Source organism: Phyllobates terribilis, unplaced genomic scaffold (assembly GCF_046119375.1).
Source record: "Phyllobates terribilis strain yellow unplaced genomic scaffold, ASM4611937v1 Scaffold_5__5_contigs__length_657084704, whole genome shotgun sequence".
NCBI classification, from domain to species: domain Eukaryota; kingdom Metazoa; phylum Chordata; class Amphibia; order Anura; family Dendrobatidae; genus Phyllobates; species Phyllobates terribilis.
The window spans coordinates 567,101,127-567,117,127 of record NW_027362765.1 but is presented as its reverse complement, the minus strand read 5'-3'; positions in this window follow the sequence as shown (position 1 = coordinate 567,117,127).

Here is a 16,001-nt window from a genome sequence, read left to right as displayed (position 1 = left end):
TGCAGCGTAGATGGTATAACCCCCAACGGGAGGGGTATGGCCTCAGGGCAGCAGATGTGGATGATGGGGGTAGCAGGAACCACTCAGAGACGGTGCGGTGTAATTCAGGGTCTTTACTGGTAACAACGATAGACCCTCCCGGAGTACTTGCTAGTGAACGGGGCCTGGTCAGTCCTTGAGCAGATGAGATCTCCCCTGGCCAGGCGGAGTTGTAGGCCTCCCAAACTGACTGTACTCTTCTGGCTACCTTGCTAGAAGCGGATATAAGTAGCCCACGTCCCTGAGTGTGCCGTGTGGTGCTCACCCGTATGGCCGGTGACTCGGGGCCTTCTAGTGGCTTCCGCTCCACGATGGCGGTGCTGGTCCCACGCGTGTGACCGTGCCTTCGGGCTTCTTGGCCAGAGGACCTGAAATCCCCTGCCTGACGGATTCTGCTGCTGGGTAGGAGTTAGTCCCCACAGCCTCGGACTCCGGGTCCGGTAAGAAATCTTCTCAGTCAGGGCGAGCTCTGCAGCTGCCAGCCCCTGACTCGTAGTAGTATTGCTTCTGCTGTTTCTTGTCTCTACTCTCCTTGACTCCAGGCTCAGGCCCCTGGACAGGGCCTGCCTGTGGAGCAGAGCCCATAGAGCAGCTCTGCTCCCTGTCTTCTCCTCTCAGAACTCCCTACCCTGCCTCAGCCCCAGGTTTATATAGGGGAAGTCCTTCCCCTCCCAAGACTGGGCAGGAGGTGTGGCATGCACAGGATCCCTGACCAAAGGACCTCCCACCTGCTCTCAGACGTAATATCTCTATCACTGTGGCAACCAGACCCCTGGGGTGTCACACTTCCTAAAAAGAAACAGCTGATAGGTGCAGAATAAAGTACAGTAACAGCAAAGAGTAAAACCTTAGCTGGAATTTCACTGACTGGCTTTAAACAACAACAGAATGTGTGAACATCTAAATGAAACTATCACCAGCAGGAAATGCCAGCAGGGGGAAAGAATATAATGCTGCATCCAAAAGGTAATAGGGCGGACAAATGAAAACACTTGTGTTATGCTAAACAGACTGTAGCCAGAATAGCAGAACCTAAACACCCAGAGAAAAGGTGCATCTGTTGTGGCTTGGCGGAAAGAGAAGGCAACCACAAAACACAAGCGCAAGGGTCCGAACCCAGGAGCATGACAGCTGCTGTAGTGTGTCTGGAAGTCTTGTGCACACCTGGTGGCTGCCTATTAACTCAGTTACCATGTATTTATCCCCCACACATAGACACTAGTCGTCTACTTGACATCTTTGTTGTAACAAACCTCATAAAGGGAGTCTGTCATTCTCGAAATGCACATTGAATTAATTAAACAATTACATTGGAAACATAGCCCTTATAAAAGTTAATTGCCATGATTACTTTTAAAACTAGTTGTATTCTATATGCCAATGAGAGTGCTTCGGTGCACCTTTGGTATGGCCAAGAGCTCAGTACACCTTTACGCAGACCGGCGATGAACTTTGTGGGAAACTGTAGACCATCATACTGTGAAGAGGAGCTGTGGGGTTCATCATTCTGTGAGTGGAGTCCATCATACAGTGTTTGTGGGGGTGCTGTAAACTACGTGATAATGTGTGGGTAGGACTGTGGGGTCAATCATATTGTGTGTGGGGGGAGTTGGGATAATCATATTGTGAGTGAATCATACTATGTGTGCGGGGAGGTCTGTGGGGTTCATCATACTGTGTGTATGGGTCTGCGGGTCCATCATACTCTTTGTTGGGGGCTGTGGCATCCATCATACTGTGTGTGGGAGCTTTAGAGGTTCTCATACTGTGTTTAAGGTGCTGTGAGTCTATCATATTGTATGTGGGGTTCATCATAATGTGTGTGGGGGCAGTGGTGTCCATCATCCTGTGTGTGGCAGGCTATGAAGTTCATAATACTGTGTGTGGGGGACTGTGGGGTCCATCATAGTGTGCATGATGGGGCCTATGGAGTCCATCATACTGTGTGTTTGTGGGGAGGCTGTGGCGTTCATTTTACTGTGTAAGGGACTGTGTGGTCCATCATACTGTATGTGGTGAGCTGTGAAGTTCATAATATGTGTGGCGGGTTGTGTGGTCCATTCTACTGTGTGAGAGGCTGTGTAGTCAATCTTACTGTTTGTGGGGAGCTGTGGCATCCATCATATTTTGTGTAGGAGGCTGTGGGGTCCATTATACTATGTGTGTGGGGGGCTATGGGATACATAATACTGTGTATGAAGTGGGCTGTGAGGTCTATCATACTGCTTGTGGGGTCCATCATATTGTGTGTAGGGTCTGTAGGATCCATTATACTGTGTGGGGGTCAGTGAGAGCCATTATACTGTGTGTATGGTGTTGTGGGGTCCATCATACTGTGTATATGGGGCTTTGGGGTCCATCATACTGTGTGTATGGAGCTGTGGGATCCATTATACTGTGTATAAGGGCTATGAATTAAATCATATTGTATGTGGCAGGCTATGAAGTCCATAATACTGTGTGGGGTGGGGGGCTGTGAGGTCTATTATACTGGTGCCGGGAATACAACTTTGCATACAAATAGTTGTCATTCTTTTGCTATGTGATTAAAATGTATCGGTTGGTGAATTTAAATTAAGTAAGTTATAATATTCAGTCTTATTATGATGAAAGTCGAGTTATTTCTGACAGGCTGAGGAATTGAGGGCATTACCTTGATTAAGGACATACCATTGGTGCAACCTGTGAAGCCACATAGGGCTAAGTAGCTAATGGGTCCCAATTTTACCTCCAAAGCAGGTGAAATTGTGCATTATGTTGAGCTACGGGGATGCGATGGGCCCATATATGGTTCTTGCACAGGGGTCCTTCTTCTCCTCTTTTGCGTTTGCCGGTGATGGAGGATATGCTTCTGGAATTCTGAATAGAGCGAATTGATGGATTCTTGGAATCTCAATGACTTTCTTTTTTAAAGAAAGATACATTTCATTTTTTCAAATCCGTTTAGTGTAGATTATTCTGTGATTGTGGAGATAAAACAGACGGGTGCTACATTTTTTGCAAAAGTCAAATGTTTGGACACATCTCTTTTAGCAAAGGTTTTTCTAAGGATTGATGCTATGTTCACATTAGAGATTCAAACTGAAGACAGCAAAACCATGAGAGAACACTTATGGAAACAAGGAGTAAAGAAAGCACCATTTCCACTTTATTAAGGATTTCTGCGCTATGGAGCACCCTGTTTTTTTATTCTCATTATAAGTTCATTCTTTTACTCTCATGACAGCTTTACACACCTTTAGGTTGCGTTTGGGTGATTGTGGCAGCCATATTATTTGATGCAGCACTCCATATCTTTTTTTCTTGGTCACATAACCCTTACATACCTGGAGGTATGTTTTGAGTCATTATCCTGTTGAACCATCATGATGGTCCCACTAAGTGAAAAAGGGATAGGATGGCATGTCATTGCAGAATGTTGTGGTAGTCACGCTGGTTAAAGGGGTTGTCCACTACAAGGACAACCCCTTCTTGAACTAAATGTTTGGCCCCGATAAAATAAAAACACCTATACTCACTTCCCATGCCATCGCCATTGCAGTAGTGTCTGCACTCGTGGTCCCAGAGCTCTGGTGCTCTGTTATGACACGTGGTGTAGTGACGCCAGTGCTGATTGGGCACCGGGCATCACATGTCATAACACCACACCAGAGCTCCAAGACCGCAAGTGCAGACACCGCTGCAATGGATGACGCTGGAGCGGGAGGCAAGTATAGGTTTTTTATTTTATCGGGGCCAAATATTTAGTTCATGTGACGCTAGTCACTAACTCATGGAGCGACTATGAGGCGGATAGTCAGTCGTTCCGAGGTCAATACCAAGAGAGCCCATAGATACCAAGGGAAAAGACAGATGCGTAAGTCATGTCACAGTCCAGGGTCAATATCAAGAGAGAGCAGAACAAAGCCAAAGGGCAAGACAAGGAGGTAGTCAGAACACAGGCCAAAGGGTCAGGCAGCAGAAGACCAGAACACAGAACAACAGAATGAGGCAAACACTCACCAGGAAGCACAACCTACGTCTGGCAGGGAACAGAGGCAGTCATCTCAGGTAAATAGCTTGGGCAATCTCCAGAACACTGAACACCTGGAGACTGCCCTGCATATCCCAGTCAAAGATTGGACAGCCGAGCTGTCAATCAAAGCACTGAGAGCCAGACTTGCCACTCACAGGATTGAACAGCCAAGAAGTCCATCAAAACACACCAAGAACCAGTTCAATAGGACAGCATAGCAATCCCACACAGAATGCAGGAATCGTGACAGTAACTCCATCTTCAATGGGGGGGCCACCGGACCCCCAGGTTTCCCAGGAAATCTCCGATGGAAGGATGGAAGGCCCTGACTAGACGATCGGGGTTTATGTCTTGAGCAGGGACCCAGGATCTCTCCTCTGGTCTGTACCCTCTCCAATGAATGAGGTATTGGAGGGAATTACGGACTCTCTGAGAATCAACAACCTTTTCTACTTCAAACTCCAAACTGTCATTGACGGAAACTGGCAGAGGTGGAGATGAAGTAGACAAAACGGAAGGGACAAACTTTTAGCAGAGATTTATGGAATACATTTGGAATGCGGAAAGACGGAGGGAGTTTTAATCTGAAGGCCACTGGGTTAATTACCTCCAAAATCTCATATGGACCAATAAACTTGGGACCCAACTTTGCTGATGGTACTTTCAATTTAATATTTTTGGAAAAAAAGCCATACCTTATCACCAACTTTGAATATGGGGCCCCCTGAACATTTCCAATCAGCCTTCCGTTTCTGACGATGCTGGGCTACCCCAATATTCTTCTGACCCTCCCTCCAGACATCCCCAAATTTCTGTATGACAACCTCTACTCCTGGACAACCAGAACTCATTCTTGAGAATTCACCAAAATGAGGATGAAAACCACAATTCCAAAAAAAGGCGAGGTTCCAGTAGACTGGTTAACCCGACAGTTAAAGGCGAATTCAGCAAGAGGTAAGAATGAGGACCAGTCCTCCTGCTGAGCCGCAATGAAGCATCTAAGAATTTGCTCCAATGACTGATTGGTCCTCTCTGTCTGACCGTTAGTTTCAGGATGATAAGCAGAGGAAAATGATAGGTCAATCCCTAATCTTTTACAAAGCGCTCTCCAGAATTTGGAGACAAATTGCACCCCCCTATCGGATACAATGTTCAAGGGAATGCCATGCAATCTTACCACTTGATTGATAAATAACCAGGAAAGCGTCTCAGTATTAGGTAACCCTAATAGCAGAACAAAATGAGCTTGTTTACTAAATCGGTCAGCCACCACCCAAATAACGGTTTTCCCACAAGACAAAGGCAAATCAGTTATGAAATCCATGGACAAATGAATGGCAATGGAGCCAATTCCCCCGCTGTCCAGCCGGCTATGACTGACTTTAGCGCGTGTGCAGACTTCACAAGCAGAAATCTTTGATATCATTAAGCATGGATGGCCACCAAAAAGGTCTGGCAATGGCTTTCAGTGTAGCATTAACCCCAGGATGACCACTCAAGACGGAATCATGAAATTCCTGTAACACACGCAATCTTAGGTACACAGGTACAAATAATTTAGACCCTGGAGAGGCGGGAGGAGCCAATGACTTGGCATTACAGATCTCCTCCTCCAATTTTGAAGTTACCATAGAAACCACAATACCCTGAGGAATAATGGAGGATGGAGTTCTGGAGGAGAAACTAGATCGAGACTACGAGATAATGCGTCAGCTTTCACATTCTCAGACCCCGGTCTGAATGTAATCGAAAAATTAAACCTTGAGAAAAACAAGGACCATCTGGCTTGTCTAGCAGTTAACCTATTAGCTGACTCAATATAGGCTAGATTCTTGTGATCAGTGACCACAGTAACTGGATGAACCGCCCCCTCCAAAAGATGCCTCCATTCCTCAAAGGCTAATTTTACAGCAAGTAACTCATGATTCCCAACATCACAATTTCTTTCTGCCGGCAAAAATTTCTTAGACGAAAAAGCACATGGACGCAAGTTAGTCAGAGTTTTGGGCTCCTGCGACAAAGCCGCCCCTACTCTGACCTCCGAAGTATCCACCTCTACAATGAATGGTTCATTGAATAGGCAAAGGAGCCAATTCCACGGCCGGCCGGTTATGACAAACTTTAGCGTGTGCGCAAACCTCACAAGCGGATACAAAACTTTTAATGCCATTTAGCATGGATGGCCACTAGTGTTGAGCCACACCCGTAGTGTTCGAGTTCGGTTCGGTTCGTCGAACACCCGTGTGTTCGCCGAACTGTTCGTCGAACTGTTCGTCGAACACCTTCGAACACCGTTAAAACCAATGGCAGGCAAACAAAAACACATAGAAACACATAGAAAACACCTTCAAAGGTGTCCAAAAGCTGACAAACTGCTCAGAAGACACAACTAACACATGGAAAAGTGACAAGTACATATAGTCATGCGAAAAGAAAAGAGGTGGAGGAGTAAAAGGAGGGGGAGACACAGATATAGGCATGTCATGCCCTTCTAAAATCCAAAAAGTGAGAAGCCGAGACGGCCAGTCCGCTCCTGCCCGTGCCACCTCCGTGTCGCCGGGTTTGTGCCAGAGCCGCGGTGAACCCTGACGGCCAGCCCCCCTCTCCCAATACTGGTGCCTGTCCGCTGGTGGGTCGAGAGAGCCCCCCTGTGGTGGAGGCAGCTCTAAGCTTTTTAATTTAAATTGTCCCTCTAATTTGAATGAATACACTTTAAATCCATTTACAAGGATCTATTGGAGGGCAAGTCTCATGCCAGCAGCCGCGTAATTCCAGCTCCAGTAGCGTCCACTAAAGCTGCTGCAGTTAAAAAGCTTTTATAAGGATCGAGCTCGGCTGTCCACCGCAAGGCATCCTAGTGCCAGTCCCAGCCCCTATGCCTTGGGGTGCCTCCTGATGCTCTTCACTGAGTATCCCGTGGTCCCGAAGCATTTCCTTTGAAAAAATTAAGTGTCCAAACTACAGGTGGTGTAGCTTGCTTAACAGCCGGGATAATCCGCTGACTAGCAGACACTGCTACTAGGCACAAAGTATTTCCTGGGCTAGATGCAGTTAAAAATTTGTAAGTAGATACTCTCGTTGGATGCTGAGAAAGCATTCCATAGAGTCTCCTGGCACGCCATATATGATTCTCTTAAAAAGCTTGGGGTAGGGGTCTAGGGGACCCTTTTATAGCCAAAATCACGGCCCTGTATCACAATACGTCACCTAGGCTGAAGATAAATAGAACTGTAGCACCGAGGGCTCGGTTGCTACAGACGTATTGCACCTCACCCAGAGGTGTGATATCTCACTCTCAGATAAGGATGGAGTGTGGATCAGGACCCGACACCTGCATGCATTACACCACATTGCCGTGGGGCAGGGCGACCAATATGCCTCTGAGATGGGCACGACAGTCCCTGTCCCTGGCTGGAGTGGGGGGAGGGAACACTGAGGAAGGGGAACCCTGCAGTGCAGGAGCAGGGAGGAAGCAGTTCCTGGGTGCATTGAGAAGGGAGTATAAAAGGTGGGCACCATCTTAGTTCAGTGCAGAGAAGTCTGAGCAGAAGTGGCAGGGAGCAGGGGCTCTGCATGAGCTCTGCTCCGGAGGCGGGCCTAGTAACAGAGGCCCAGGCCTGCAAGAGGGAGAAGGAAGGAAGAGGAGCGGAGAAGGCTCCAGGAACGAGGAATGAAGGGATCCCAGGGGTGCGGACGGGCGAGTCGCCACCGCACGCCCGAATCCACCTGCGTGGAGGGGTCAGGCCAAAGGGGGAGACCGGTCCCCGAACTAGTGGAGGCAGGAAACGACCCTCAGCTAGAAACCGGAGGCTCTGACATTTTATGTGGCGCAGCCCCTTGCTCCACCCGCTAGAAAGGCACCACATAGGGTCAGGGAAACTGGCGCCAAGTTTACCAAGAGGAGGCCCGAGGCAGCCGGACAGAAGTGTTGGTAAGAAAGGCCAGACAAAGGACACACAAAGGGGGTCCTGTGAAGCGCTCCAAAGTTATCTGGGAGTTGTCTGAGCCCCTCACCTGGTGAGCACAGTACGACGTGGGCAGCCGTTACCTGCAGACGTGGTCTGGATAATAAGAACTGTGAGTAAAGGCCCTGAACTGCATCACTGACTCCGTGTCGTTACTGCTGCTGCCCTGCACCATCACCCCCATCCTCCGCATACACTGCCCTGAGGCTATACTCCTCCCGTGGGGAGTTATGCTACGCTCTGCTGCACCCACAACACCAGCCTTAGCGGTCTGCCCTGTAGCGGCGGTTCACTCTGACCGCAATCCACGGGTGGCGTAGTCGGACATTTAAACATCAAAACCACATAAATAGTTCCGCCACTGGTTTGACCGCCCTGAGCCACGGAACTGGATCGCCGCCACGAAGACTACAACCACCAGCATCCACCAAAAAGGGTCCGGCTCCGGGTGTCCCAAGGCCCAGGGGGTGCGTCAGAACATTTTCATCACCTTTCACAATCACCAATGGGACAAGGCAGGGATGTCCTCTGTCCCCTCTCTTATACATCCTAGTGACGGAGCACCTGCTCTCATCAATTCGCCATAACCCCAATATTAGGTGGATTGAGGTGGGAGGCACCGAGTACAAGTGCTCTCTATTTGCTGATGATGTCCTAGTATATATCACTCAATCACATATATCCATCCCTGCTGTTATGGCTGAAATAGATCACTTTGTTACATGGTAAAATTTTAAAATCAATGCAGCGAAGTCTGAGGCCCTCGATGTCTCCCTCCCTAAATCCATATAGGATTCCATCCAGTCCAACTTTCCCTTTGTCTGGCCCTCACAGGGTATCAAATACTTAGGAATTCCTATTCATAGAGACCTCTCCCATCTATGTTATCTTAATTTTGGGCCCTTTATTGAACAATTCCATACAGACCACGGTTGGCAAGTTAGAACTGTAAGATTCACTACGTGAACCACTGGTGTTTTGTGGAAAAGCACATGTACACCGCGTTCCAAATTATTATGCAAAAAGTGTTTAGGAGTGATAAGGGAAGAATTTGTTTGTTTGTCAGTTAAACTCATTGATGGTGATGTGTGTCAGGGCTCTTTATATCACTGTAAGCAATTGCAGACACCTGTGCTAATTAGTTTGGCAGGTGTGTCCAATGAAAGGCAAGACTACTTAAGAAGGCTCTCTCACATTATTAAGCAGCCTACATTTTCTGCCAAAATGGGAAAGAAAAAGGATGTGTCGGCTGCTGAGAAGCAACAAATTGTGGAGTGTTTAGGTCAAGGCATGACTACAATCAACATTGTGCGATGATCAGGATGAAGTGTCTTGGCAATCAAGAAGTATGTAGCTGATTCACAGTACACACGTGTGCGTGCTGATAAGGGCAAATTGAGGACTCTTTCCTACAGGCAATTACGTCAGGTTGAAAGAGCAGCGGCAAAAAAGCCTTGTCATAGCAGCAGACAAGTTTTTGAAGCTGCTTGTGCCTCCAACGTCCCCCGAACAACAAGATGCAGGGTCCTTCAGAGGTTTGCAGCTGTGCATACGCCATCCTGTCGACCTCCTCTATCCACTTCACACAAGCAGAAACGGCTCCAGTGGGCCAAACATTACATGAAGACTGATTTCAAAACTGTTTTGTTCACGGATGAGTGCCGTGCAGCGCTCGATGGTCCAGATGAATGGAGTGGAGGATGGCTGGTTGATGGACACCCCACGCAAACACGGCTACAGCGCCAACAAGGAGGAGGTGGAGTAATGTTTTGGGCTGGAATCATGGGGAGAGAGATTGTCGGCCCCTTTAGGATCCCTGAAGGCGCTAAAGATGAACTCCATAATGTATGTGGATTTTCTCAAACAGCACTTCCTGCCATGGTTCAAGAAGAAGAACCGTGTATTTCACAGCAAGATCATTTTTCTGCATGATAATGCACCATCTCATGCTGCACATAAAACATCTGCATCTCTGGCTGATATGGGCATAAAAGGGGACAAACTTATGGTGTGACCCCCATGCTCCCCTGACCTCTACCCCATTCAGAACCTTTGGAGCATCATTAAAAGGAGTGTCTATGATGGCGGGAGGCAGTTCACATCTAAGCAACAGCTCTGGGAGGGTATTCTGTCCTCATGCAAAACAATTGAAGCAGAAACCATCCAAAACCTGACAAATTCAATGGACGAGAGAGTTCAGAAGCTCCTTTCGAACAAGGGGTCCTATGTGAAAATGTAACATCACCTAGAATAAAGTTTTGAGTTGAAAACTGTTTGATTTCAGTTTCTAACAACCTGCTAATGCTTATAATTTCAAAAATGACCATTTTTTTGGTCTTTATTAAAATGAAAAGGTTGATCGAAAAGTTTGGGGGATCTAAGAGTGTGGCAACCCAGTAGTCATGATTACTTCGAATTCTGACAATATGAGGGTCATGCTGCAGGTAGTGCAGCAAGAAGGCACTTATGTGTCTTGCGCATCTCGGAGCCCCAAAATTATTTTCCGGGCTAGATGCAGCTAAAAATTATTTTTAATTTTAAATCTGGTGAAGCTTATTATAGATGGCCTAATAGGATCAGTGCTGCACACTGCTACAAAGCCCAAATTATATTCCAGTCAAGATACAGATAAACATGATTAGTAATTTGAAAGCTTAAAACGGTTGGTAGGGTGATTTTAACCAATCATCAAGCTTTTACTCTCCCCAGGATGACACAGGGGTAGAAAAGTCGTTTCGGATCCATGATTTGTTCATCTTTATGAACGTGAGTCTGTCTACATTATCAGTGGAGAGCCGCGTGCGCTTATGTGTCAGCACACCACCAGCAGCGCTGAACACACGTTCAGACAGAACACTGGCTACGGGGCATGACAAGATCTCCAAGGCGTAAGTGGCTAGCTCCGGCCATTTATCCAGATTGGAAGCCCAAAAAGAGCAAGGGTCCAGTGACACAGTCGTGGCTTCAATGTTTACTTGGAGATACTCCTGTACCATCGTCTCTAGGCGTTGACTATGTGTCAGACTTCTTGTCTCCTGTGGCCTTGCAAAGGATGGGCTAAAAAAGTGGTGAAATGATTCCGCAAAATTGATGTTACCAGCAGATACTGTGGTTCTGTTACGGTTTGAGTGCTGAACACTTGACGGTCCCACGGTTGGCAAGTTGGAACTGTGAGATTCACTACGTGCACCACTGGTATTTTGTGGAAAAGCACATGTAAGATTCTGCAACAGTCTCTGCTGATACTCCTGCATGCGTGCATCCCTTTCTATGGCAGGAATAATTTCTGCAAATTTACTTTTGTACCGGGGATCTAACAGTGTGGCAACCCAGTAGTCAGGATTATTTCTAATTCTCACAATTCGAGGGTCATGTTGCAGGTAGTGCAGCAAGAAGGCACTCATGTGTGTTGCGCATCCAGGAGCACCAAGTCCCTGTTGTGTTGGTGGCGAGGTAACAATCATGCTTCCTTCCTCTGTCCTCTCCCCCCAACCTCGCACAACAGAAATGTGATCAAGGTCTCCCTCATCTGATGAGTCTTCCATCAGTTCGTCCTCCACTTCTTCCTGGGCTCCTGCACCTTCCTCACTAGTTTGGCTGCTACCATGCGCCCTGGTAAAATCATCTCCCCCACCCTCACATGCCTGCCGCCTTGGTGCTGCCGACCGTCTGGACCTTGCACATGTTAGCCCTTCCGCATACAACTCCTCCTCCTCTACTTCCTCCACCTCCTCTTGTGCCACCACCTGACTCCGAATTCTGTTTAACATGTGCTCCAGCATGTAAATCACCGGAATAGTCATGCTGATAATGGCATCGTCAGCACTAAACATCTTCGTCGCCATTTCAAAACTGTGCAGAAGGGTGCATAGGTCCCTGATCTGAGACCACTCCTCCAGCGTGATTTGCCCCACCTCTGAATCTCGTTGGCCCAGGCTATACGTCAGAACGTATTGCACCAGGGCTTGTCGGTGCTGCCACAGTCGCTGCAACATGTGCAGAGTTGAATTCCACCGGGTAGGCACATCGCATTTTAGCCGGTGAAGTGGCAGGCCCAACGACTTCTGTAGAGATGTAAGTCGCTGAGCTGCGGGATGCGAACGGCGGAAGTGAGCACACAGCGACCGTGCCCTCTGCAGAAGGCCATCTAGTCTGGGATAGTGGGCTAAAAATTGCTGGACAACCAGGTTCAACACGTGAGCCATACAAGGCACGTGTGTGACATTGCCCCGGCGAAGGGCCGCACCCAGGTTTGCAGCATTGTCGCACACGGCCTTCCCTGGTTTCAGGTCCAGTGGAGACAACCATTCATGAAATTGGTTCTCCAGAGCTGACCACAACTCCTCAGCTGTGTGACTCACATTTCCCAGACATTTCAATGTAAAAACCGCCTGATGACGTTGAGCCCTACTGCCAGCATAGTAAGGAGGTGTGCAGGATCCCTTCTGCGCAGTTAGAAAGCTTGTGGCATGACCAGACAGGCTTTGGGTGCAGGTGGAAGACCGAGAGGAGGTTGAGGAGGCAGAAGCAGTGGAGGAACTTTGACATAAAGAGGATTGACGCACAACTCGTGGGGACGGCAAGACTTGGACAGCAGCCCCTTGTCCTGCTGTCACCATAGTTACCCAGTGCCCAGTCAGCGACATGTAACGCCCCTGTCCATGCCTACTCGTCCAAGTGTCTGTGGTGAAATGCACCCTGTCACACACAGAGTTTCTCAAAGAAGCGGTGATGTTGTGTGCGACATGCTGGTGGAGCGCAGGCACACCTTTCTTTGAGAAGTAGTGCCGACTGGGCATCTGGTACTGGGGCACTGCGACGGACATAAGGTCTCGAAAATCCTCTGTGTCCACCAGGCGGAAAGGCAGCATTTCTGTAGCCAAGAGCTTGCAGATGGTGAAATTCAACCTCTTAGCTTTCTCATGGCTAGGAGGAAATGGTCTTTTACTTGTCCACATCTGAGGGACCGAGGGCTGGCTATTGTGCTTAGACGGGGTTGATAAGGGTGTCCCCGGCAAACTGCCGGTCTGTGAGGAAGATGCAGGCGGACATGTTAGGTTGCCTTGATCCAAAGGTGGTGCTATCGATGTCGGACAGCGCTCAAGACCAGCTGGTGTTACCACCTCCAAAGAAAATGATGACCTGCCAATCACGCTGGCTGTTGCGGGTAAAGAGGTGGCAGGTCTGCGCCCCAAAACAGGTGTGACTGCTGTCCCCCCAGTCACAGAGGATGAAGAGGCCGCGGATGCACAAGATATGGCAGACGGTGGTTGGCCCGGCCGGCTAGGCCGCATTGTAGCACACTGAGCTTCCCACTGCAACTTATGCTTCATGTCCATGTGCCGGTTCATGCATGAAGTACTCAAACTATGTATTTTTTGGCCTCTACTTAGCTTTTGCTGACAAATGTTACAGATAACACGAGTTGGGTCATCTTTATCGATCTGAAAAAATGCCCAGGCTATGCAAGGCTTAGCACCCATGCGACCTGAAGAGCCACCACGACTTGTGGTGAGAGGCAGAGTTGTGTTTGAGGATGCAGTTGTTGACGTGCTTCCAGTACTACGTCTCTGTCCAGGAAGGCGCAACCTGACCTCGTCGTCACTAGCATCTTCCTCCACCTCCTCTGCTGACCTCATCTCTTGGCTGACTGTGGGTTGACAGTAAGTGGGATCTCCGACCTCATCATCATCACCCTGTGCGTTATCACACCCGTCGTCCTCAGAGCCAACCTGTTCCTGCCCTGACAAAAAACTAAAGTTGTCGCTCCAATCAGGTATTTGAGTCTTATCATCGTCTTCCTCATTGTCTCCACCAACAGGAGTTACAGTTTGGGAATGAGGGTCTACATTATGGTCAGAACCTTCTGCGTCTGGTCCTGGATCCGACTCATAAAGATTCTGGGCATCAGTGCAGATCATTTCCTCGTCTGGATTCACAGAAGCGCTGGAGTCGACCTCTGATTCCCAGGCTATAGTATGAGTAAACAGCTCTGCAGACTCAACCATCTGTTCTACCTCATACTCAGACGGGCAGCTGGAGATTTGGGAGCTGTGAGGAAGCAAGTGCGATTTGGGTGACACCTTTGAGGACTGGAGTATTTGTGATGTTGAAGTTGATGTGGAGGAGAGCCCACTTAAAGGAGCACTTGATATCCGTTGAAGCCCCTGCTGTTTTTGTGCCTCATCTGGAATTTGTAGCGATTGGCGTGGCCGTAAGAAAGTGATCTTATCACATTGTCCGCTAAAAGAAGTAGACATATTAGTTTGGCTGGAAGATGGTCTTTCTTCTGCACCTACCCCACGGACACAACCTTTTTTCCCCTTCCCAACACGCCTATTCCCCTTTCCACCAGCAGCAGGCCTTTTTCCACTCATTTTGGTGGTTAACTAATTCACAACTCTGGAGTTGTTTGCACAAAAAAACAATGGATGGTAACCGAGCAGAGCTGAGTGGCCAAACTGTGGTATTAGGCCAAAACTATTGGCTGGGTTAGATGCAGAAAAAAATTATTTTTAATTTGCAACCTGATGGAGGTCAGTATAGATGGACTAATAGACCAAGTCCCACACACCGCTAGAAGCCCAAATATTTTTTCAGAGCTAGATGCAGAAAAAAATTATATTCAATTTGCAACCTGCTGGAGGTCAGTATAGAAGGACTAATAGAACAAGTCCCACACAATGCTAGAAGCCCAAATATTTTTTCATAGCTAAATGAAGAAAAAAATTATTTTTAATTTGCAACCTGATGGAGGTCAGTATAGATGGACTAATAGACCAAGTCCCACACACTGCTAGAAGCCCAAATATTTTTTCAGAGCTAGATGCAGAAAAAAATTATTTTTAATTTGCAACCTGATGGAGGTCAGTATAGATGGACTAATAGACCAAGTCCCACACACCGCTAGAAGCCCAAATATTTTTTCAGAGCTAGATGCAGAAAATTTTTTTATTCAATTTGCAACCTGATGGAGGTCAGTATAGATGGACTAATAGACCAAGTCCCACACACTGCTAGAAGTCCAAATATTTTTTCAGAGCTAGATGCAGAAAAAAAATATTTTTAATTTGCAACCTGATGGAGGTCAGTATAGATGGACTAATAGACCAAGTCCCACACACTGCTAGAAGCCCAAATATTTTTTCAGAGCTAGATGCAGAAAAAAATTATTTTTAATTTGCAACCTGATGGAGGTCAGTATAGATGGACTAATAGAACAAGTCCCACACGCTGCTAGAAGCCCAAATATTTTTTCAGAGATAAATGAAGAAAAAAATTATTTTTAATTTGCAACCTGATGGAGGTCAGTATAGATGGACTAATAGACCAAGTCCCACACACTGCTAGAAGCCCAAATATTTTTTCAGAGCTAGATGCAGAAAAAAATTATTTTTAATTTGCAACCTGATGGAGGTCAGTATAGATGGACTAATAGAACAAGTCCCACACGCTGCTAGAAGCCCAAATATTTTTTCAGAGCTAAATGAAGAAAAAAAATATTTTTAATTTGCAACCTGATGGAGGTCAGTATAGATGGACTAATAGACCAAGTCCCACACACTGCTAGAAGCCCAAATATTTTTTCAGAGCTAGATGCAGAAAAAAATTATTTTTAATTTGCAACCTGATGGAGGTCAGTATAGATGGACTAATAGACCAAGTCCCACACACTGCTAGAAGCCCAAATATTTTTTTTAGAGCTAGATGCAGAAAAAAATTATTTTTAATTTGCAACCTGATGGAGGTCAGTATAGATGGACTAATAGAATGATGCTATGCCCAAAAGATTTTACTTCACTAGGTGCAGTAAAAAAATTGGTATTCTATACACAGGTGGTATATCTTGCAACACAGATAGGCTACTCCACTGACTAACACACTCTGCAATAGGCCAAAAAGGATTAGCTTTGCTAGATTCAGCCAAATGCTGTGAAAAAAACTTGCACAGCACTGGCACAGACCTGCCTGGCAAAAACTGA